This window comes from Mobula birostris, chromosome 3, assembly GCF_030028105.1.
Source record: "Mobula birostris isolate sMobBir1 chromosome 3, sMobBir1.hap1, whole genome shotgun sequence".
Taxonomy (NCBI): domain Eukaryota; kingdom Metazoa; phylum Chordata; class Chondrichthyes; order Myliobatiformes; family Myliobatidae; genus Mobula; species Mobula birostris.
The window spans coordinates 1,516,907-1,539,630 of NC_092372.1; the positions used below are offsets into that span (position 1 = coordinate 1,516,907).

A 22,724-nucleotide genomic window follows, 5' to 3' on the forward strand; every position below is an offset into this window, starting at 1 on the left:
TAAATTTCTCTGCAAGCTTTGAAAACCTACTTCATTATCCACAACGCCACCTATCTTAGTATCATCTGCATACTTACTAATCCAATTTACCATCCCATCATCCAGATCATTAATATATATGACAAACAACATTGGACCCAGTGCAGATTCCTGAGGCACACCGCTACACACCGTCCTCCAATCTGACACACAGAGTTATCCACCACTACTCTCTGGCATCTCCCATCCGGCCACTGCTGAATCCGTTTTACTACTTCCATATTAATGCCTAATGATTGAACCTTCCTAACTAACCTTCCATGTGGAACCTTGTCAAAGGCCTTACTGAAGTCCAAAGAGACAACATCCACCACTTTACCTCGTCAACTTTCCTAGTAACCTCATCAAAAAATTCAATAAAATTTGTCAAACATGATCTTCCACGCACAAATCCATGTTGACTGTTCCTCATCAGACCCTGTCTATCCAGATAATTATATATACCATCTCTAAGAATATTTTCCATCAATTTACCCACCACTGATGTCAAAATCACAGGCCGATAATTGCTAGGTTTACTCTTAGAACCCTTTTTAAATAATGGAACCACATGAGCAATACGCCAATCCTCCGGCACCATCCCTGTTTCTAATGACATTTGAAATATGTCTGTCAGAGCCCCTGCTATTTCCACACTAACTTCCCTCAAAGTCCTAGAGAATATCTTGTCCGGACCCAGAGACTTATCCACTTTTATATTCCTTAAAAGCACCAGTACTTCCTCTTCTTTAATCCTCATACTTTCCATAACTACCCTTCTTGTTTCCTTGACCTTACACAATTCAATATCCTTCTCCTTAGTGAATACCGAAGAAAAGAAATTGTTCAAAATCTCCCCCATCTCTTTTGGCTCCGCACATAGCCGTCCTCTCTGATTCCCTAAGGGACCAATTTTATCCCTCACTATCCTTTTGCTATTTATATAACTGTAGAAACCCTTCGGATTTATTTTCACCATACTTGCTAAAGCTGCCTCGTATCTTCCTTTAGCTTTCCTAATTTCTTTCTTAAGATTCTTTTTACATTCTTTATATTCCTTGAGCACCTCATTAACTCCAAGCTGCCTATATTTATTGTAAATCCCTCTCTTTTTCTGAACCAAGTTTCCTATATCCCTTGAAAACTATGGTTCTCTCAAACTTTTAACCTTTCCTTTCAACCTAATAGGAACATAAGGATCCTGTACCCTCAAAATTTCATCTTTAAATGACCTCCATTTCTCTATTACATCCTTCCCATAAAACAAATTGTCCCAATCCACTCCTTCTAAATCCTTTCACATCTCCTCAAAGTTAGCCTTTCTCCAATCAAAAATCTCAACCCTGGTTCCAGTCCTGTCCTTCTCCATAATTATATTGAAACTAATGGTATTGTGATTACTGGACCCGAAGTGCTCCCCAACACATACCTCCGTCACCTGCCCTATCTCATTCCCAACAGGAGGTCCAACACTGCCCCTTCTCTCGTTGGTACCTCTATGTATTGCTGCAACACAAGACAGTGAGGAAGGTTTTCAGAGCCTGCAGAGGGACTTGGACCAGCTGGTAAAATGGCAGATGGAGTTTAATACAGACAAGCGTGAGGTATTGCACGTTGGAAGGACAAACCAAAGTAAAACATACAAGGTTAATGGTAAGGCACTGAGAAGTGCAGTAGAACAGAGGGATCTGGGAATACAGATACAAAATTCCCTAAAAGTGGCGTCACAGGTAGACAGGGTCGTAAAGAGAGCTTTTGGTACATTGGCCTTTATTAATCAAAGTATTGAGTATAAGAGCTGGAATGTTATGACGAGGTTGTATAAGGCTTTGGTGAGGCCAAATCTGGAGTATTGTGTTCAGTTTTGGTCACCAAATTACAGGAAGGATATAAATAAGGTTGAAAGAGTGCAGAGAAGGTTTACAAGGATGTTGCCAGGACTTGAGAAACTCAGTTACAGAGAAAGGTTGAATAGGTTAGGACTTTATTCCCTGGAGCCTAGAAGAATGAGGGGAGATTTGATAGAAGTATATAAAATTATAATGGGTATAGATAGAGTGAATGCAAGCAGGCTTTTTCCACTGAGGCAAGGGGAGAAAAAAACCAGAGGACATGGGTTAAGGGTGAGGGGGGAAAAGTTTAAAGGGAACATTAGGCGGGGCCTCTTCACACAGAGAGTGGTGGGAGTATGGAATGAGCTGCCAGATGAGGTGGTAAATGCGGGTTCTTTTTTAACATTTAAGAATAAATTGGACAGATACATGGATGGGAGGTGTATGGAGGGATATGGTCCGTGTGCAGGTCGGTGGGACTAGGCAGAAAATGGTTCGGCACAGCCAAGAAGGGCCAAAAGGCCTGTTTCTCTGTAGTTTCTATGGTTTCTAAAAAACTATCTTGCACACATTTGACAAACTCCAAACCATCCAGCCCTTTTTCAGAATGGGCTTCCCAGTCTATGTGTGGAAAATTAAAATCTCCCACAATCACAGCCTTGTGCTTACTACAAATATCTGCTATCTCCTTACAAATTTGCTCCTCCGGTTCTCGGTCCCCATTAGGTGGTCTATAATACACCCCTATAAGCGTCACTACACCTTTCCTATTCCTCAATTCCACCCAAATAGCCTCCCTGGACGAGTCCACTAATCTATTCTGCCAGAGGACCACTGTTATATTTTCTCTGTCAAGCAATGCAACACCTCCCCCTCTTGTCCCTCCTATTCTATCACACCTGAAGCAATGAAATCCTGGAATATTTAGTTGCCAATCACACCCGTCCTGCAACCACGTTTCACTAATAGCTACAACATCATATTTTCAGGTATCAATCCATGCTCTAAACTCATCCACCTTTCTTACAATGCTCCTAGCATTAAAATAGATGTACGTAAGAAACTCTCCACCTCTTACTCTCTTTTTGTCCTTAATGGAGCAAACAACTTTGTAATCTTTTTCTTCCTTGTCCCCTACATCTTTGGTCTGAGTGCTCCTGATCTCTGTCCCCTGCCTATCCCCCCTCACACACTGTCTACTAGCTTTCTCTGTTTGTGAACTAACCTCCTCTCTCCTAGTCTCTTTAATTTGATTCCCACCCCCAACCATTCTAGTTTAAAGTCACCTCAGTAGCCCTCGCAAATCTCCCTGCCAGGATATTGGTTCCCCTAGGATTCAAGTGTAACCCGTCCTTTTTGTACAGGTCACACCTGCGCCAAAAGAGGTCCCAATGATCCAAAAACTTGAATCCCTGCCCCCTGCTCCAATCCCTCAGCCACGCATTTATCCTCCACCTCATTGCATTCCTACTCTCACTGTCACATAGCACAGGCAGTAATCCTGAGATTACTACCTCCGTGGTCCTTTTTCTCAACTCCCTTCCTAACTCCCTATATTCTCCTTTCAGGACCTCTCCCCTTTTCCTACCTATGTCATTGGTACCTATATGTGCCACGACCTCTGGCTCCTCTCCCTCCCACTTCAGGATATCTTTGACGTGATCAGAAATATCCCAGACCCTGGCACCAGGGAGGGAAACTACCATCCGGGTCTCCAGACTGCATCCACAGAATCGCCTATCTGACCCCCTTAGTATCGAGTCCCCTATTACTACTGCCCTCCTCTTCCTTTCCCTACCCCTCTGAGCTACCTGTTCAATCTTTCCTTATAACCTTAGTCCTCCAGACCTGGCAACAGACTTGTGAATTTTCTCTGAACTCTTTCAACCTCTTTTACAAGTTTCATGTAGGTAAGTGACGAAAACTGCACACAATACTCCAAATTAGGCCTCACCAATCTCTTTTCCAAGTCAACAAAACATCCATCTATTGTTGTCAGTACTTTGGTTCATGAAGGCCAATGGGCTGAAATCTTTCTTTCCATCCCTAGCTAACTGTGATACCACTTTCAGTGAATTAAGGACTTGTATTCCCAGATCCCTTTCTTCTACAACACTCCTCCGTGCCCGACCAGTCACTGTGAAAGACCTCCCTTGGTTGGTCATACCAAAGAGCAACTACTAACACTTGTCTGCATTAAATTCCATTTTCCATTTCTCAGACCATTTTCCCAGCTGGCCCAGGTCTCACTGCAAGCCATGATAGTCTTCCTCACTGTCCACTACACCCCCAGCCTTGGTGTCAGCCACAAATTTGCTGATCCAGTTAACCACACTATCATCCAGATTACTGATACAGATGACAAACAACAGATCCAGCATTGATCCCTGTGGCACACCACTAGTCACGGGTCTCCAGTCAGAGAGGCAACCATTTGCTACCACACTCTGGCTTCTCCCAAAACCAGTGTCTCATTCAATTTACTATCTCATCTTGAATACTGAGTGACTGAACCTTCTTGACCAACCTCCCATATTAGACTTAGTCAAGTGCTTTGCTAAAGTCCATGTAGACAAAATCCACTGCATTGTCTTCATCCACTTTCCTGATAACTTCCTCGAAATTCTACAAGATTGGTTAGACATGACCTACTGTGAGGGGATCCAGGAGTGCCCCTATTAACTGTTTGAAGAGAGACACAGAGAGAGTTATTTATCATCGATAGTTTGTTTTGAAAAGAGAGAGAGACGAAGATTGACGGTTGGACTGTCACGGGAGGTAACTTTATAGTTTTACTTTGGAGATAACACTAAGCAGCTCAAAGGTTGCTATGGTGACTGACAGCACATTATTGATGTTACTTTCAAGGGCTTGTTGCTTGCTTACAATTCTTTACAGACAAAGGAAGGAGGGACTCTTTGAATGACAGGTGATACTCAGCCCAGTGAGATAAATAGGAGGTCAGATGATACACATGATCGGGACACTGAATGAGCATTGTTGTGCCCACAGAGAAAGTGGGATTTGGAGGATCGATCAGGCGGATCGATCCAATTGCTCTTCCAGTGAAGGAGAAGGGGTTGACTGGTGGGAGTTGTCTATGTGTCCACCCTTGCCAGGGTGATAGCTCCACCACAGGAAAACTGGTCCCCCTGGTTAAAGTCACAGTCGGTGACTTGTGAAGGATTTCAGAGGACGATGAGAAAATCGACGGCATCAGCTCACCTGAAGACTCAACTCACTCTCTCTCTCCATCGCTATTCAACTAAATACCACAAACTGAACTTTACTCAATATCGTAAGACTGTATCTTTTTACCCCTAGACTTAAAGAAGCTCGGTTTTTCATACATATTTTTCCACACTTACTGATTTACTTACTTATATATATAATTCTTGCTAATCTGTTTGATTTATCTTCACTTAGTTTACTGTATTACAAAGTTACTAATAAATATTATTAGTTTATAGCAATACTAGACTCCAAAGTGTTTTCCATCTCTGCTGGTTCTTTATTCCCATCACGGGATACGTGACACTACCATGCACAAAGCCATGCTGCATATCCTTAATCAGTCCACATCTATCCAAATACTTATATATCCGGTTCCTGCGCATACATTCCAATAACTTTCCCACTACTGATGTCAAGCTCACCAACATACAATTTCGTAGTTTATTTCTAGAGCATTTCCTGAACAGCGGAAAAACATTGGCTATTCTCCAATCCTCCAGTCTCTAAGGATTATTTAAATATCTGCGCTTGTGCCCCGACAATTTCTGCACTTGTCTTCCGCAGGGTCCTAGGAAACAACTTGTCAGGCCCTGGGGATTGATCCATGCTAATCTGCTTTAAGACAGCAAACACCTCCACCTCTGTAATCTGTACAGGGTCCATGAAGTTGATGCTGCTTTGTCTCACTTCTATAGACTCTGTGTCCATCTCCTGAGTAAATATGGATGCAAAAAATATCTCCCACATCTATTTTGTCTCCTGATATGGATTACCATTCTGATCTTGCAAAGGATTAACTTTTTCCCTTGCAATCTTTTCGCTCTTAACATATCTGCAGAATCCATGAGTATTCTCCTTCACCTTGTCTGCTCTAAATATAAACAAGGAAATTATACATTGCTTTGAGGATTTGTTAGAAATATACAAAATTGTGAGGGTATAGAGAGATTAAATGCAAGCAGCTTTTTCCATGAGGTTGGGTGGGATGACAACCAGGGGTCATGGGTAAGTGGGGAAGGTGAAAATTTAACGGGAACATTTGGAAAAGCTCTTTACTGAAATGGTCATAAGAGTGTGGAATGAGATGTCAGCACAAGTGGTGAATATGAGCTCGATTTCACAATTAGGAGAAGTTTGATAGGTACCTGGATGGTCGGGGTATGAATGGAGAAGGTCCCAGTGTAGGTAGACAGCGTAAATGTTTTTTCAGCATTGAGTAGATGGGCCAAATACCCTGCTTCTGTACTGAACATCTCCATGTTTCTATGACAGAGAAGCTGGCCAAACTTGTTTGGAAGGGAAAGGTAAGAGTGACAACAGAGCAGCAATGGCTGGAGATTCTGGGAGCAATTCAGGAGCTGGGTGATCAATACTTCTGAAAGAAGTGCGTGGAATTATGATACTGTAGTCATCAATGAGTCTTGATAGCACCCAACAGTCTGAGGCAATTAGAGGAACAAAATATCCCGGGCCTCAATATCTCTGGAAAAGCATGGTTCCCTGCACCAGTTGCCTTTCAACTTTTATTTTGGCAGGCACACACAAACTCTACATCCTCAAAATTTCACTTCTGAAGGCCTCCCACTTACAAGTACTCCTTTGCCAGAAAACAGCCTGTCCCAAACCACACTTGTCAGATTCTATCTGATACCATCAAAATTGACCTTTCTCCAATTTAGAATCTCAACCCATGGTCCAGACCTCTCTTTTTCCATATTTACTTTGAATCTCATGGCATTATGATCACTAATTTCTGTCACCAGCCCTGGATCACTTCCTAACAGCTCAATGCAGACTTCTATGTCAGGAATTCTACGTACTGATTAAGGGCACATTTGACAAACTTTACCCCATCTAGTCCTTTTACAGTATGGGAGGCCCAGTCAATATGTGGGAAGTTAAAATCACTTACTGAATCAACCTTTGTTTCTGGCATAGTCTGCGATCTCTCTACAAATTTGTTCCTCTAAATCCCCCCAGATTGTTGGGTGCAACCAATAATGGCTACAGTATCATAATACCCTGTCCTGAGCTCATTTGGCTTTCCTACGATGCTTCTTGCATTGTGATTTTCACAGCTCAGCACATTCATCGCACGATGCTCAGCCATTTGATTGCTGACTCTATCTGAGGTCTGAACAACATCTGACTGGTGTCAAGTAAACAACCTCTCCCTCATTGTCAGAAAAACAAAGGAGCTGATTGTGGACTGTAGGAGGAATGGAGACAGGCTAACCCCCATTGACATCAATGGATCTGGGGTTGAGAAGGTGAACAGCTTTAAGTTCCTCAGCATAAACATTACCAAGGATCTCACATGGTCTGTGCATACCAGCTGTGTTGTGAAAGGAGCACAGCAGCACGTCTTTCACCTCAGATGATTGAAGAACTTTGGGATAGGGCCCAAAATTCTAAAGACTTTCTACAGGAACACAACTGAGAGCATCCTAACTGGCTGCATCACTGCTTAGTATGGGAACTGTACTTCCCTTAATCGCAGGAAACTGCAGAGAGTGGTGCGGACATCCCAGCACATCTATAGATGTGAACTTTCCACTATTCAGGACATTTAGTCATAGTCATAGTCATACTTTATTGATCCCAAGGGAAATTGGTTTTTGTTACAGTTGCACCATAAATAATTAAATAGTAATAAAACCATAAATAATTAAATAGCAATATGTAAATTATGCCAGGAAATAAGTCCAGGACCAGCCTAATGGCTCAGGGTGTCTAACCCTCCAAGGGAGGAGTTGTAAAGTTTGATGGCCACAGGCAGAAATGACTTCCTATGACGCTCAGTGTTGCATCTCGGTGACAGGTTTACAGAGACAGGTGTGTAAAAAGGGCCCAAAGGACATTGGGGACCTAATTCACCACAACCACAAATTGTTCCTGCTGCTACCATCCAGGAAATGGTACCACAGCAAAAAGACCAACAGGCTCCAGGGTATCATCTTCTACCAGGCCATCAGACTGATTAATTCATGCTGATACAATAAGCCCCTATCACCCGTTTGACTTTTCTCTGCCAGGTAATTCCTCCCCCAACATTTTCTAAAGTGGTCCACCTGTTGTTGTGTGGGACAGCAACAGACTACTCTGCAATGACTGTTTAACCTCATTCCCCTTCCTGAGTCTCACCCAGTTTCCTGTGTCCTGCACCTTGGGTGTAACTCACCTCTCTTCATGTCATATCTATCACCCCCTCCATCCCCTGGATGATCTGGAATTCATCCAGTTAAAGTTCAAACTCCTTAAAGTGCAGGGTTACAAGCTGCAGCTGGATGCACATCTTGTAGGTGAGGGGATCAAGGACACTGGAGGTCTCCCCACCTTCCCACCTATGTCCCCTCTAATTTGTAATGACCAGTGTGCACATAAATCTTGTACTGTACATTTTTCTACCCAGTGACAACACGTGCACAGTGAATTTTATATAGAGAGGTATTCATTTTAACAGCTAGCAAATCACTGTCGATAAGAACTTTGATCTCCTCTGGGTTTGATCCAGTTCATCTGCACTCTCACACAACCTATGTAGCAGGACTGTAATGGGTAATGAAGGATTTTCTCACCAGAGCTTTTGCACATTGTCCATATGTGGTTTGCTTGCTAAATTATGCTCCAAAAGGTCAGATTTCCAAATATCACACCACTTCTTCCCACTTGTAAATTCTCCAGCAACTTTTGCATCACCACAATACACATAGGTAACACCAGTTTCTATATTGAACATAAATATTTCCCCTGAATCCTCCTGAGGAATTGAGGATATATAAAAAAATCATTTTGAACTGATGTAACCTCTGGCTAAAAGAATAATTGGGACTGAATAGGAATTTTTGAACTGAAATAAACACTGTCTTCAGCGGTTAGCTAAGACACGCTCATTACCAGTTCTCTGCGGCTTGCAGAGAGACCACTGAGAGCCGATAACATTATACATTGTACCCTCATTTGAGCAAAGGGAGGAGGACTCACCGATAAGGACAGGAATGAACATCTGTCTGTAATTAAATCAGGGCCTTGCGAAGGGAATAACTGATAAGGATTGGACAGTACATCCATCTGTAATTAAAACCTTCATTTAGCAAACTCTCTTATCAAATTAATTAAGTTTTGCACCCACAGACTTGGTGGGCGTACCAGTTCAAGTAACATCTTCCAATAGTAATGTATGGGGCTTACTATGTGTAAATATACGGCTGTAACCTGATGAAGTCATTCCAATTGTCAGTTGGTGGCAGTGATTACGTGCTTTCCCTTTGACAACTGGGTCTCAAACTCCTGTCGCAGAATGCACTATAAACTTTAGTGATGATAAGAAGCTGGTCACCCAACTTTTATTCATGATTCAACTTTAACATCTGGCGTTATGAACAGGGATCCCAATATAGGGAGTGCCAACTAGACTGTGGTGGGATATTACCTCATGAGAAGAAGCAGTAAATTTGATATGGAAAAGAACTGTGGAAAGAAGTGGAAATTGTTGAAAAGGCAATAGAAGGAAAAGGCAGATGTAAAGTAGAACAGTATATTTTTAGCAAGTTAGAGGAATAATGCATGTGAGATAGTGATAGAGGTATGTACTGCAGAAGGAACGCCAAAGGTTGGGAGACAGTAAAAGCGGAGCGTGAATAGGTGGATGGGCGCTGAAAACGAGAGCAGGAAAAACAACGTACGCAAACCAAGGCCAGCCTAGATAGGAGAGAAGGGCAGGAACGTCAGTCTAAAGTTCAAACTGATAAGGAAACAAGGGATCCCGAACCCATGTCTGGCATACCGACCCTGTTTCAGGGCAGTGACTGTGATGAGGAGTGGGCACCCACCATACCCCCCCACCTTACCAGGGGCCAAGTACACCCAGTGCTCCTGAACCCCAAACCTCCCAGTACACAGATACAGTGGCCGCTCGGGTAAAACAGCGGCACAGCGAAGGGGAGGCACACTATACCCTGAGATGCAGAAAGGGAATACTGAGGATTATTCCGAGACAGGGAGGGAAGAATCCAATAAAACTCCAGAGTTAATGGCTCCACCTAGACAATTGCCCACCCGAATGCTGCCCAATTCACGAGCTCTCAGTGATTCCTGTGCATGCACCCTGGAAGCCTCAAGAAATGATAATGATCATAAATCAGCCCCCAGACAGAAAAGAAAAACCAGCACAGTTTGCTCAGTATGTCCGCAGTACTATACAAATGTTTAATGCGACACCGCAAGATTTATTCAGTCTCTGCTGCATGATTCTCTCAGATGTTGAGGGGCGGAAATGGAAGGCAGAATTGAGATACCAAACCTATCAGGAGTTACACACGGGAAACCATAATAAGAATGAACAGACAGACCAAATTATTCAAGCCTTGGACAGGGCTCTCCAGTAACCTGTAAACATCACTGAAGTACTTGAATGCAAACCTAAGCCTGGGAAATCGGGACCAGACTATTGGGAGTGATTTGTGGCCTGCAGCAGCACTTTCACAGGACACCAAGCCTTTAATAATGGGAATCCATCCCCCCATTTTAATGCCTTACTGCTCCAATACTTACCAGTTAAGATAGCCAACATGATTAAAGCAAGTAATATGGATTGGTCTGACAGGCATCGAAATCGAATGCAAAGAGCTTTGACATATTATTGGGACCCGACTTTCGAATCCCGATCAAACCCGAAGGGCACTGATATTAAAGGTGAATATGTTAAGCGGCAAAGAAAGACACGAGCGGGCTATATCTGGGGACCTGAAACGGGAACAAAAACCTACAAGGGACAGGTGTGGACAACAACCCGTTTAGAAATTGACAAGCAAGGATTCTTCCTACCATGAGTACCACCCCTCAGGAAGAGCCCAATGTAATATTGCAAGTTGTTGGAATTCCAAATCCGTTTATGATTAATATGGGGCAACCACAACCACTCTCGATCAGGAAATAGTATTGGAAAAGGGATTTCAGCTATCAGACACTACAATCACTCTGTCTGGGTATGAAGGCACGGGACACACATACCCAGCCACTGCAGGTGCAATTCCAGGGGGGCCTAGTGTGAGGTTTCATTTACAGTCACCACTAGTCGGGGGTGTAATCTAGCAGGGAGAGACTTGCTCTGTCTGTTGGAAGTTGAGATTCTATGCACGGGCAAGGGTATCACCCTTGGGACTGGCGAACAACCGACAGCTTCCCCAGTTTCCAACCCCCAGTGGTGGGTACTTAATCTGGACTCCACTGTGTTTGAACCTGTTCTGCCAGCAGCCGACTCTCATGTGACTCTGTGCTATGATGTTACGGGTACTCAACTGAGGAAAGCCAGTATTATGCACCCCTTGAATGACAGAAGTTCCCAGTCACGGTGATTGGAGAGGTTAAAGGAAGACAGGGCAGTGCATTACTGGCCGGATTTCACCGCGCACACTGGGTACGACTCCCTTGACAGGTGGACCTTTTTCATGTCGACAAGTTGATTTTATTAAATTTCCTAGAGTACATTGCTATAGATACTGCTTAGTTGTTATAGATGTGTTTAGTAGATGGATTGAAGCTATTCCAACTACCAATAATACTGCTATGACTGTTGTGAAGGTATATTACGGGAAATAATTCCCAGGTACGGCCTGCCAGAGATGCTGAGCTCTGACATTGGCCCATACTTTGTGGCGAAAGTAAATGAAGGGGTGTGTAACAAACTAGCTATCAAGCAACAATTCCACTGTGTACACCACCAATGAGCCGCTGGCATTGTGGACAGAGCTAATGGCACTCTGAAGAGGAAATTAGCCAAACTAACAGCAGAGACTGGACTCACTTGGTTGAAGGTGCTACTGTTAGCCCTATTCCACATGAGGGTTACCCCACAGGGGAAAACAGGATTGTCACCAGCTGAAATCATTTATGGACGGCCCATGAGGACACCCTGGGGACAATGCGTACCATTGCTCCCAGAAAGTCTACCAGCAAAATTGGATATGCATACCCTCGGGGAAGAGATGGGGAAATAGATATGCCAACTAACCAAAATTCTCCAAGCATTACATTCACAGGTACGACAGGCTTACAAGGAAGAGAACTACCCCGCAGAGAGGAGTGACTATCCCACCACAGAAGCTGGGAATTTTGTCCTGATCAAGAACTGGGATTGGGGGAAACTCAGTGGAGAGGACCATATCAGGTGTTACTGACCACTCCAGCGGCTGTGAAACTGAAGGGGCAATCTTGGTGGATACATCGAACAGACTGCAAACGTGTTACTGAAGGAACTGAGTAGAAGGACTCTCTTGGTCTAAAGGAAAATGTATTGGTTGATCATGGTGTGATGAACCCCTAGGTTTCTTCCCGTGGATTGTCATTTTAAGAGAGAGTGCCTGAGTGACATCGTCCGCTGGCTTTCTTGGCTCCTGTTTGATTCTTACTAAAAGAGAGAGAAGGGCAGAACTATTTGACTATGCAGCGTGTTTACACTTGCTTGCAGCTTGTCTTTGTATAGCTTGCAGTTTGTTTTATTTAAGCAAGGACAGTCACACACAGTCAGACGGAGAGAAAGAAAGATGGAAGGTTTGAAACAAAGGACCTAGTGGCCAAAGGTCACTGTTTGGACTCTCCTATGCCCACAAGGGGTGGGTTGATTATTGATCCAGTGTATACCGAATGTGTGATTGTCACTTTGTGCTAACCCTTGCCTGGGTGTGGTAATTCACTTGAAGAGGGTACCCCTGTGACAAATCACTGTTGGTGATAATTTGTATAATCCATATGTGGACTTTGTTGGAGTATCCCATGGCTACCACTTTTGTTAACCCTTAGCTGGTTTAGATTATGAAGACACGCAATCCTCTTTTATTGTCACTTAGTAATGCATGCATTAAGAAATGATACAATATTTCCTCCGGTGTGATATCACAAAACACAGGACAGACCAAGACTGAAAAAACTTACAAAACCACAAAAGTATAACATACAGTTACAACAGTGCAACAATACCATAACTTGATGAAGAAGTCCATGAGCACAGTAAAAGTTCAAAGTCTCTCAAATGTCCCACATCTCATGCAGATGGGAGAAGGAAAAAAGACTCTCCCTGCCATGCCCGACCACAGTACATCTCTTGAGTCAACCAAAAACTTCGAGCCTCCGAATCAGCTCTCTGACGCCGAGTACTGAGCGCCATCTCTGTCTGAACGATTCGACCTCAATCCCGGTCGCCAACAGCAGGCAAGGCCAGGGATTTTGAGGCCTGCCCTCCGGAAGATTCCCGACCGCGCAGTAATGACAGCAGCGAACGAGCGTTTCAGAAATTTCTCCAGGTGTTCCTCTGTGCTTTCACGTCCATCTCCATCAAATCAGAATTGTCCATGGCCCCTATTTAACGGATACGATATCATTTTTCACTGGAGGGCTGCGCACGCGTGGCACGCTGCTCTCTGTCCTCCTGCCGTGTGTGTTATGTGGTAACCACTTGTGAGAAGGGATATTCTGTGGAAATCACTGTTGGTAATACTTTGTGTGTTGGACCTGGATTGGGAGTACCTTGTGGAATCTACCTGTGTGTTAACCCTTGCCTGGGTGGTAGTTCCCTTTGAAGACATTACCCCTGTGATAAGCTACTTTTGGTGATAATTCGTATGTGGATATGGAGCGACGATGGATAAGACCTACAGTGACTGTTATCCTGTTTTACCACCGTAGAATTTGTGGAATTCAACGTAATTGCCCTCTCTCGACATTCATCTTGGATTACAAATCTCTCTCTCTCGTCATTTATTCCGTGGATGAACTGAACTTTCATACTTTACCATCTCAAGACTTTAAGCTTGGTATTCCCTGAGCTCAATGGTTTGGGAGTTATATTTACACATATGTATCATTACACTTTTAACTTTTGATTATTTTGCTTACATTGTTATATTATAAATAGATACTAATAAAGATAGTGCTTTTAACATCAAAACCAGACTCCATGTGAGGCCTATTCCTGCTGGTTCATTTAAACCATTATGGGTACGTAACAGTGGTGTTTGTGTTTATGTCTTTAAGCGGGCTCACCCCAGCATCTGGGGGCCCCCACGTTAACACCTTTCTGTCTCTCTGCCACACCTATGCCAAACAGGTAGAACTAGGGGCCTGATGGGTTTGTGCCAAAATTCCGCAGCATGGTAAAACTGTGGTTCCAATGTCACTAATCCCACTCAACCAGAGTGAGGAACTCTCAGCCTAGGCTTTCTCAAATAACAGTGAGGAACTGTGGTCCAGTCGGAGATGACTGTGGCTGTCAGTGTTGTGAGGGATGGTATCTCAGGCCCCCACCAAACGGAACTTCCTATCCTGGGAAACATGCATCCTGGCCATACTTGCAGGTCCCAGCAGCGGAGAGGAATAACTGAGACTGAGCGATTTTGGATGATCACTTTTCTCTCCTATGGAGTAGCCAGGAATTCACGAAAGATAATCAATTTGGCTACAGCACCTTAGGAGCTAGCCACAATACTGCAGGGGCCCTGACAGAAACACAGGCATAAGTAACAGAAATATCCACTGAAATGATTGTAATTCAGCAAACAGTCCAACAGAATCGTATAGATTTTATCCTAGTTGAGAAAGGGGGAACCTGTGCTATTATTGACACAGAATGCTGCACCTATATCCCTGATGAGTCTACTAACATTACATCCCTCTCCGAGCACACTGCTAAGGAGATTGACAGCATCAAGAAAGTAGGGCAGCCTACCTTCTCTTAGAGATTATTATTTTGCAGCACAGTTGAGAGCTGTGATATGCTGGTGCAACCCATCATATGACGCTCAATGGAAAAACATTGAGGAGAGGATGCTTTCCATCCCCATACAGGCAATTTTGGCTGATAACCTACAAAGTTACATAAATAATATTGACAACCCATGGGTGAAATGGACCCTTAAAATATGGAAAACTAGTATAAAAGAATATAAACTAGAGAGAGACATTGCAATTTTTAAATGGTGTGCATATGACTCAGATTTTACGCCAAATAAACTGGATGCTGGACTTAAGGACTGGACCGCTAAAGGAATAACAGCTATTTGCAATATAATGAAAGAAGGAACACTGTTCAGTTTTGAAATGCTCAAAGAGAAACACTTATTACAAAAACAAGACTTTTACCGGTATTTACAGATGTGACAGTATGCTAATAGGATGGTTAAAAATGTAACCAAGGCAAGTACATGTCTGATCGAGCTATTTAGGAAAGCATATAATTCAGACAATGGTTGTAGAATAATTTCAAGCGTGTATACGGGCTTGTCAAATCGTAAAACACATTCCACTTCATATATTAAAACAAAATGGGAGAGGGAAGGAGGGATAATAATATCTAAGGAAGACTGGACAATAATATGGAGCTATCAATGGAAGTGTCCCAGTTCACAGAAATGGAGGGAGTTCAGGTGGAAAAACTTGATAAGGTACTTTATTACACCCTCTCAGAAATCCCATTATGATAGTAAACCCCCTGTATGCTGGAGAAATTGTGGAAATCAAAATGCAAACTATTACCATATTTTCTGGGAATGTCCAGAAAACTATTGGACTGGGATACATAATGCCCTACAAGACATCTTTAAATGTGAAATATCCTTAGAGAGTAAGACCATATACTTTAGGCATATACCTCAAGAATGGTTGAAAAGAGATAAATATTTAATGAATGTACTGCTGGTGGCTGGTAAAAAGACCCTTACCAGGAAATGATTATCACAGGAGAGCCTAACTTTAAATGTATGGATGGAAATTACAATGGATATTTACAAAATGGAGAAGATAACAGCATCTGTTAATCGTAAGTTGGAACAATTTTATTCATACCAGAAAAAATAGTTTAACTACGTAACACCTCATAGGCCTGATTTTATTCTCACAAGTCAATGAATATGTTGTAAAAAAAAATCACTCCCTACTCTATACATAGTATTCTTCTTTCGATTGTTCTTTCTTTCCTCTCCTTTCTATGAGTGTATACCTCAGATTAATATTATGTGGAGATTTGTGACAAATATATATATTATATATATGTACAGTATCTGAAATACATCTTATGGAAATGTTTTTTTTGATGATGAAATTCAATAAAAAATAAATTACAAAAAAAAAGAAAGTAGAGCAGGATTTACACGGGTTCACCGAAGGGTCGAAATGGTGGTCTTCAAAGGCCTATTCGGTAATATGTGGGGCATGATATTGCATTATGGCCTAATAGTTGTACATATCATTGTTATATTTAGTGTTGTGTGCCGTTTTTATCCATTGATAAGTCAATGCTGTACTCAATTACTTTCTCTGTAAAAAAATTACTGCTTTCTTGATCATGTAATGATCAAAAGGAGAGAATGATAAAGTATGTAAAAGGGTTAACACTTTGTTAAACAATAGCAGCCTGTTTTTCTGAAAGAAACTGCTGATGATCAACAGATGTGCTGAGCCATGCTGAGCCATATTTCTTCTCGACGGTTGCTAACTAGGGTCTCAGGATGCTTATCTCCTTGTGCACTCATGTGTAGAGAAAGGACAGCTTCAGTCTGTTCTGTGTGTGTAAACCATTATGACTATTTTGTAATTTGTCTTTAGGGGCTGTCATGTAGTAAATAACTTTGGCTCCAGCCTGTCTTGTGTGGGGGGGTATCTGAATGGATACAACTGTGGTGTAAGGGGAATTGTTAGTCAGTTAGTGGATTGGGCAGGACAGTCATAGACTGTTCCTGTTTGAGCGACTAACTGAGTAAGCCCTGGGTTCTTGGAATAAAGAGTTTGTACTTATACGGTCTCTGAGTGACTTTATCCGGATTCGACTTCCACAGAATGGGAGTGGTTTTAAAGGGCTGGGCTGCTGGAAGCACATTACTAGACCTGGAGTGATTGCAACTGGGTCTGACAGTGGCATAACTGGTACCTCTGGGCACATTCAGTCTCACTCCAACTATTTCCTACCTTCCTTTGTACAGTTATGTAATGTCTAAAGGACCAGTGTTTGAGTACATGAGACTCACCAAACTTTCTCCTGACTGAATCACTGGATTCTGAGTCAGATGGGTCCTCTCCGGTTGATGCTCTGAATCCTCGGGCTGGTTCACTTGTTGCTGTTCCCTCATCTTCATTCATGGTTTGCTTCCATTTGTGGGTGTTTCTTCCAATAAATCTCTCACCGCAGGTCTAACTTTAACATGAAAGATAATGAAGCACATTAACAATAAAAAGGAGAAACAAACATTTCTGCTTCATGTTTCTAAGAACAAAACTCACTGAAATTTAAACGTCGAAGGCAGATATAATGATCTCAGTGAACAATCTTTTATCATCCCTCACACGTCACAAAATGATATGGGATAAGAAGGAGTCACCGTTCAGACATGATAAGACATAAGACACAGAAACAGAATTAGGCAATTCAATCCACCTGGTCTGCCCCACCACTCAACCATGGCTGATTTTTATTCCAACACCATATTGCTGCCTTCCTCCTGTAACCCTGAAGCTACTTAGCAATCATGAATATATTAATCTCTGTCATAAATATACCCAAATGGCAGCCTCAACCAATCTCTGCAGCAACAAATTCCACAGATCAAACATTTTTTGACCAAAAGATTTTTCTCATCACAGTTTTAAAGGGAAGCATCTTTATTCTGAGACTGTGCTGTCAGATCCCAGAGTCTCCATCAAATGGCAGGAGAAGGTGGCGCGATGCAGCGTGCGCGGCCATTCCAAATGATATCGTATCTGTGAAGCAGGATGCCGTGCGCAATCCTGATTGCAAGAGATAGAGATTTGATAGAGACAGACGTGAAGAATCACGGAGGAACATCTGGAGAAACTTCTGAAATGCCTGCTTCGCTGCCGCTGCTACTGTGCGATCGAGAATCTCCGGAGGGAAGGCCCCAAATCCTCGGCCTTGCCTGTTGCCTGGGCCAGGGTCGAAGCGCACGGCAGAGATGGTGCTCGTTGCATTGATGTCGGAGAGCTGGTCGGAGGCTCGCAGTTTTCGGATGGACTCGGAGTCGGACTGTGGTCGGATGCTTCTGGGATGCTGCATCGGCAAGTTTGCGGTGCTGGAGGTTTACCGTCTGCATGAGCTGATGGGACTTTCGAGAGACTTTGAGATTTTACCGTGCCCATGGTCTGTTCTTATCAAATTACGGTATTGCTTTGCACTGTTGTAACTATATGTTATAATTATGTGGTTTTTGTCAGATTTTCAGTCTAGGTTTGTCATGTGTTTTCTGTGATATCATTCTGGAAAAATTTTGTATCATTTCTTAATGCATGCATTACTAAATGACAATAAAAGAGGACTGTGTGTCCTCATAATCTAATCTAATGGAAACATCCTCTCCATGTCCACTGTATCCAGGCTTTTCAGCATTAGGTAGGTTTACTTAACCATACATCCCTCCACCACTCCCACCGTCCCTCTGAACTCCATTGACCACAGGTCCAGAACCATCAAATGCTCCTCATACATAAAGCCAATCATTCCTGAGATTATTCTTGTAAACTTTGTTAGCAACAACTGTACTGAACACATTTCCAGGAATAACAGACAAATTGGTACCAAGATAATTTACAGGGAAAAGTTGTGGTTTCTTTTCTGTTCTACTATCACAGAATGAGCCATTTCCATTCCCAGGTTAAAACAGGTCCATTTCAAGAAATATAAACCATTCCAGGGTGAATGTAATAATAAGAAACTGGAATTACCAGAAACACTCAGCAGGTAAGGAACAGCTGTGGGGAGAAGAACGAACTTTACAATTCAGATTAATTACATTTCGTCCGAATGACTTCAAACATTTTCAGTTTTTAGTGCAGATCTCCAGCAACTCGAGATTCTGCTTGATTTCCACCGGGTGACAGACAGGTGACAGTGAGGGGGGGATTTCCAAACACAGTTTGAACACCAAATTCACAGGTCTATTTCTACTGTTGTATACATGGAACAGCCCATTTACTGACAGCCCCTCCCTGTGAGGATGGAATGCGAACTCATCCTCTCCTCAGATTAGCAGTCATTGCTTCCAAAGGAACTCCAGAAACAAACATCTGAACCCAGACCAGAAATACTCAACACCTCATAAGCCCAAGCAGATCGATCCCCGGGTCCATTTTACCTGGATCAAAAACTGCGATATCCCAGGACCCAGCCTCACAGAGTCACACAGCTGAATCTGCCACTCACCGACCCTGAGAGTCTCACACATCGTCCCCACATCTCACACTGGGTAGTGCAATCCGGGATTTCCCCACAACCAATGTCCAGCTGCTCGAAATTTCTGCTTCACTGCAGAAGGACGACCATCAGCCTCATCTGTAGAAGCACTAACCAAAGTCAAAGCCAAAACACCGACAGTTCCATATGCCTGGAATGTAGATCACAGTATTATAGCCCAAGCACCAATTCTCCCAGTACTCTTTGTTGCCAGTACAATGCTGTAGTGTGTCAGCCAGTCACTGTTCAAAAACTCGCTCCTCCACACCAATGTAAACTTAAATTTGCCGGACCAAATAATCACACCACACAAGTCTTTACTTTATCTTTTTCACCAGTTTATTTGTTTGAGCTCAGCCGGCAAGAAACTTGGAGGCTAAACATCAAAGATAGTAACACTCTCTCTCTCTCTCTCTCTGGCTGCTCTCACGAGCTTCCGAATAACACTCAGAAACATGACAATTTATGGAACTGGTGAAACAAAGAACACTTAGAAACAGATAGAGAGTCCCGCCAAGTCAGTTACAGCAAAACTTAATTACTGAGATAAGAGAGTACACTAAATGACAGATTTTAATTACAGACAACTTTTTGCCTTAGCAGTAAAACTTAAATAGACAAAGGTGGGAATATAGATCAGTGATGTGACATTGTAAGGCATGATGTATGCAACCTATGTGAATACAGCCCACGGGTCATTCTCAAAGGAGAGCTGTGAGTTACTAATTTGACAGACTGAAGGCAGTTATTTTTCCATTCAAGGACAGTCTCTACAATGTTTCACAGAACAGACTGGCACCTATTTACCAGAATCATAGGATCACTCCTTATGTTTCCCAATCCCTTAAAATTTCATCACCAATGCATGACAGAACTGGTACCTGATGACCCTCTGGCATTCCAGTGAACAAAAACCGATTCTGGAAATAACTCAGCAAGGCCGAAGGTGCAAAAGAACACTTCACAATAAAGACAAGGAATAGAAGAAAGATTGCTGATATATAACATTGAGGTGGTGGGATACAGGGTGGACTGAGGTTGACCAAGGTACCCAAATGGTTGATGCATATCACTGAAGTGGCGGGGGGGGGGGGGGTGTATCACCACCCATGACTGTCATCCAGTGACCCTCACATCTCTGGCGATTAAATGTTGAGGGGTTGGTCATGGTGAGAATAAACTCCTGCCTCAGCAAGGACTTGGACCCACTGAAATTTGCCCATCACCACATAGCTCTACGGCAGATGTGATCACACTGGCTCTTCATAAGGCCTTAGATCACCTGGACAAAACAAACACTGCAAGAGTTCTGCTAAACAACTGACAATTGTACCTTCACCAACTGCGCACATGAGACTACTGTCTATACCCGTGACACAGGAAATCACATCACTGTCACTCTCCTGATACCGTGTCTGACCTGCTCACCTCCGGGTATCGTCCCTCCCCAAGCCTCTTCCTCAGTCACCATCTGTGAGATTATATAAAAGAAAAACAATTAAAACAATCTATCGGACAGCTCCTGTACCCCTCCACCCCTGACCGTGCTTCGCTCCCTTCTCAGCCCCTTCCTTTCTCCCTTTCCCACTGTAACTGCAGATATGCCAACAGATCCGAATCCGCTGTACAAACCCGTGTCCTTCTTTGACACAGAAGTCACAGACTCCCCATCCGCTTCCTAATCTGCACTCGCAGCCCATGATGGAGGCAACTGTTCTCAGACTCTGGGGCTTTGTGACAAACACAACGTTAACAGCAAGATGAGTCAGTGATTAATATAAAGAGAAGAATTGTTGCTTCCTGAAAGGACACGCAAGCGTCCGATACAATGGACCAGATCCTCCCTTGTCTCCTACTTCATTTGACCCGGGTCACGGAACGTCCGATCATCTCCCACTTTCTCACATCACCACCCTCCCCTCACCCCCAATCGCCTACCGTCCCACACCTTTCCCATCCTCACCCCGCACCCACACGTCCACCTCTCCCCCCACACACAGACAGATCCCCAAACCCCAAACCCCTTCCCCGCTTTGGGAGCCACAACTAATTGATCCCACAGCCCGGGCTCGAGAGCAAAGCTAAAGCCGCAGCTACGATACCGGAGAGGGCGAAGCCTCCAGTCGTTCGACAGAACTCGTTCCCGACCATTTCCATCCGCACCCGGCCCCCGATTTACACGAACCCAACATCAGACCCTTCCTCACCGGAGAACCACAGCGATACCTGCGGTCGGCACTGCGCCTGCGTCCAGCAGCAAGCTCGGAGGTTGCCACAGCGCCACGGGCGACCGGAGGTCTGCACAGCGGCACCTGTTGTCGGAGGTCTCCGCAGCGCCTCCGGTGGCCGGAGTGACGACGGAGAATAAATCACAAACCCGAGGGAGTCTGCAGATGCGGGAAATCCAAAGCAACACTCACAGAATGCTGAAGGTACCTAGCAGGTCAGGTAGCATCTATCGAAAAGAGTCGACGTTTCCAGTTGAGATCGTTCTTCAGGACTGAGAAGGAAGTACTGAGAAAACCTGAATAAAAACGGGGCGGTAAGGAAAGGGCTCGGTCGAAGATGATAGTTGAAGCCAGGTAGGTGGGAAATCTCAAGAGCAGGAGGAATAAAATCTAATAGGAGAGGAGATTAGACAATAGGAGAAAGAGATGGAGGAGTGGACCCAGGGAGAAGTGAAAAGCAGGTGAGAGGAATGAAAGGTCAGAGGAAGTAAATTGTAATTGCTTCCTCAGCTGGAAAGACTGTTTGAACAACGGAGAGAGTTCAGCCTTGCCGCCCTTTCACTATGACACCCCCGAACTCCACATCAAATCCATCCAAACGAATCTGGGTGAACTTTAATGACCAGCAAATATAATACCGCTCAGTCATCATTACATCGCGACTTTTAAAGTCTATCCCTCGACTTATGAAAGCTAACACCCCATAAGCTTTCGTAACTACCCTATCTACCTGTGAGGCAACTTTCAGGGATCTCTGAACATGTAGCCCCAGATCCCTCTGCTCCTCCACACTACCAAGTACCCTGCCATTTACTTTGTACTCTGCCTTGGAGTTTGTCCTTCCAAAATGTACCACCTCACACCTCTCCAGGTTGAACTCCATCTGCCACTTCTCAGCACACTTCTGCATCCTTTCAATGTCTCCCTGCAATCTTTGACAATCCTCTACACTATCTACAACACCACCAACCTTTGTGTCATCTGCAAATTTGCCAACCCACCCTTCTACCCCTACATCCAGGTCTTTAATAAAAATCACGAAAAGTAGAGGTCCCAGAACAGATCCTTGTGGGACACCACCAGTCACAATCCTTCAATATGAATGTACTCCCTCCACCACCACCTCAGGCAAGCCTTCTGCCTTCTCAGGCAAGCCAATTCTGAATCCACCTGGCCAAATAT

At 43.6% G+C, this 22,724-nt stretch overlaps 1 protein-coding gene across 1 annotated transcript in view; it reads right to left on the minus strand.

Annotated features, from left to right (window-relative positions):
- Positions 1-21,541, minus strand: part of LOC140194833 (uncharacterized) — a 73,082-nt gene extending 51,541 nt beyond the window's left edge. The window contains exons 1-3 of the mRNA XM_072252106.1: positions 21,417-21,541; positions 20,743-20,785; positions 17,099-17,265 (exon numbers count right to left, since the gene is read on the minus strand). The gene's annotated coding sequence lies outside the window, so the exon portion shown is untranslated. The remainder of the gene's footprint in view (positions 1-17,098; positions 17,266-20,742; positions 20,786-21,416) is intronic.
- Between the last annotated feature and the right edge of the window lie 1,183 nt (positions 21,542-22,724).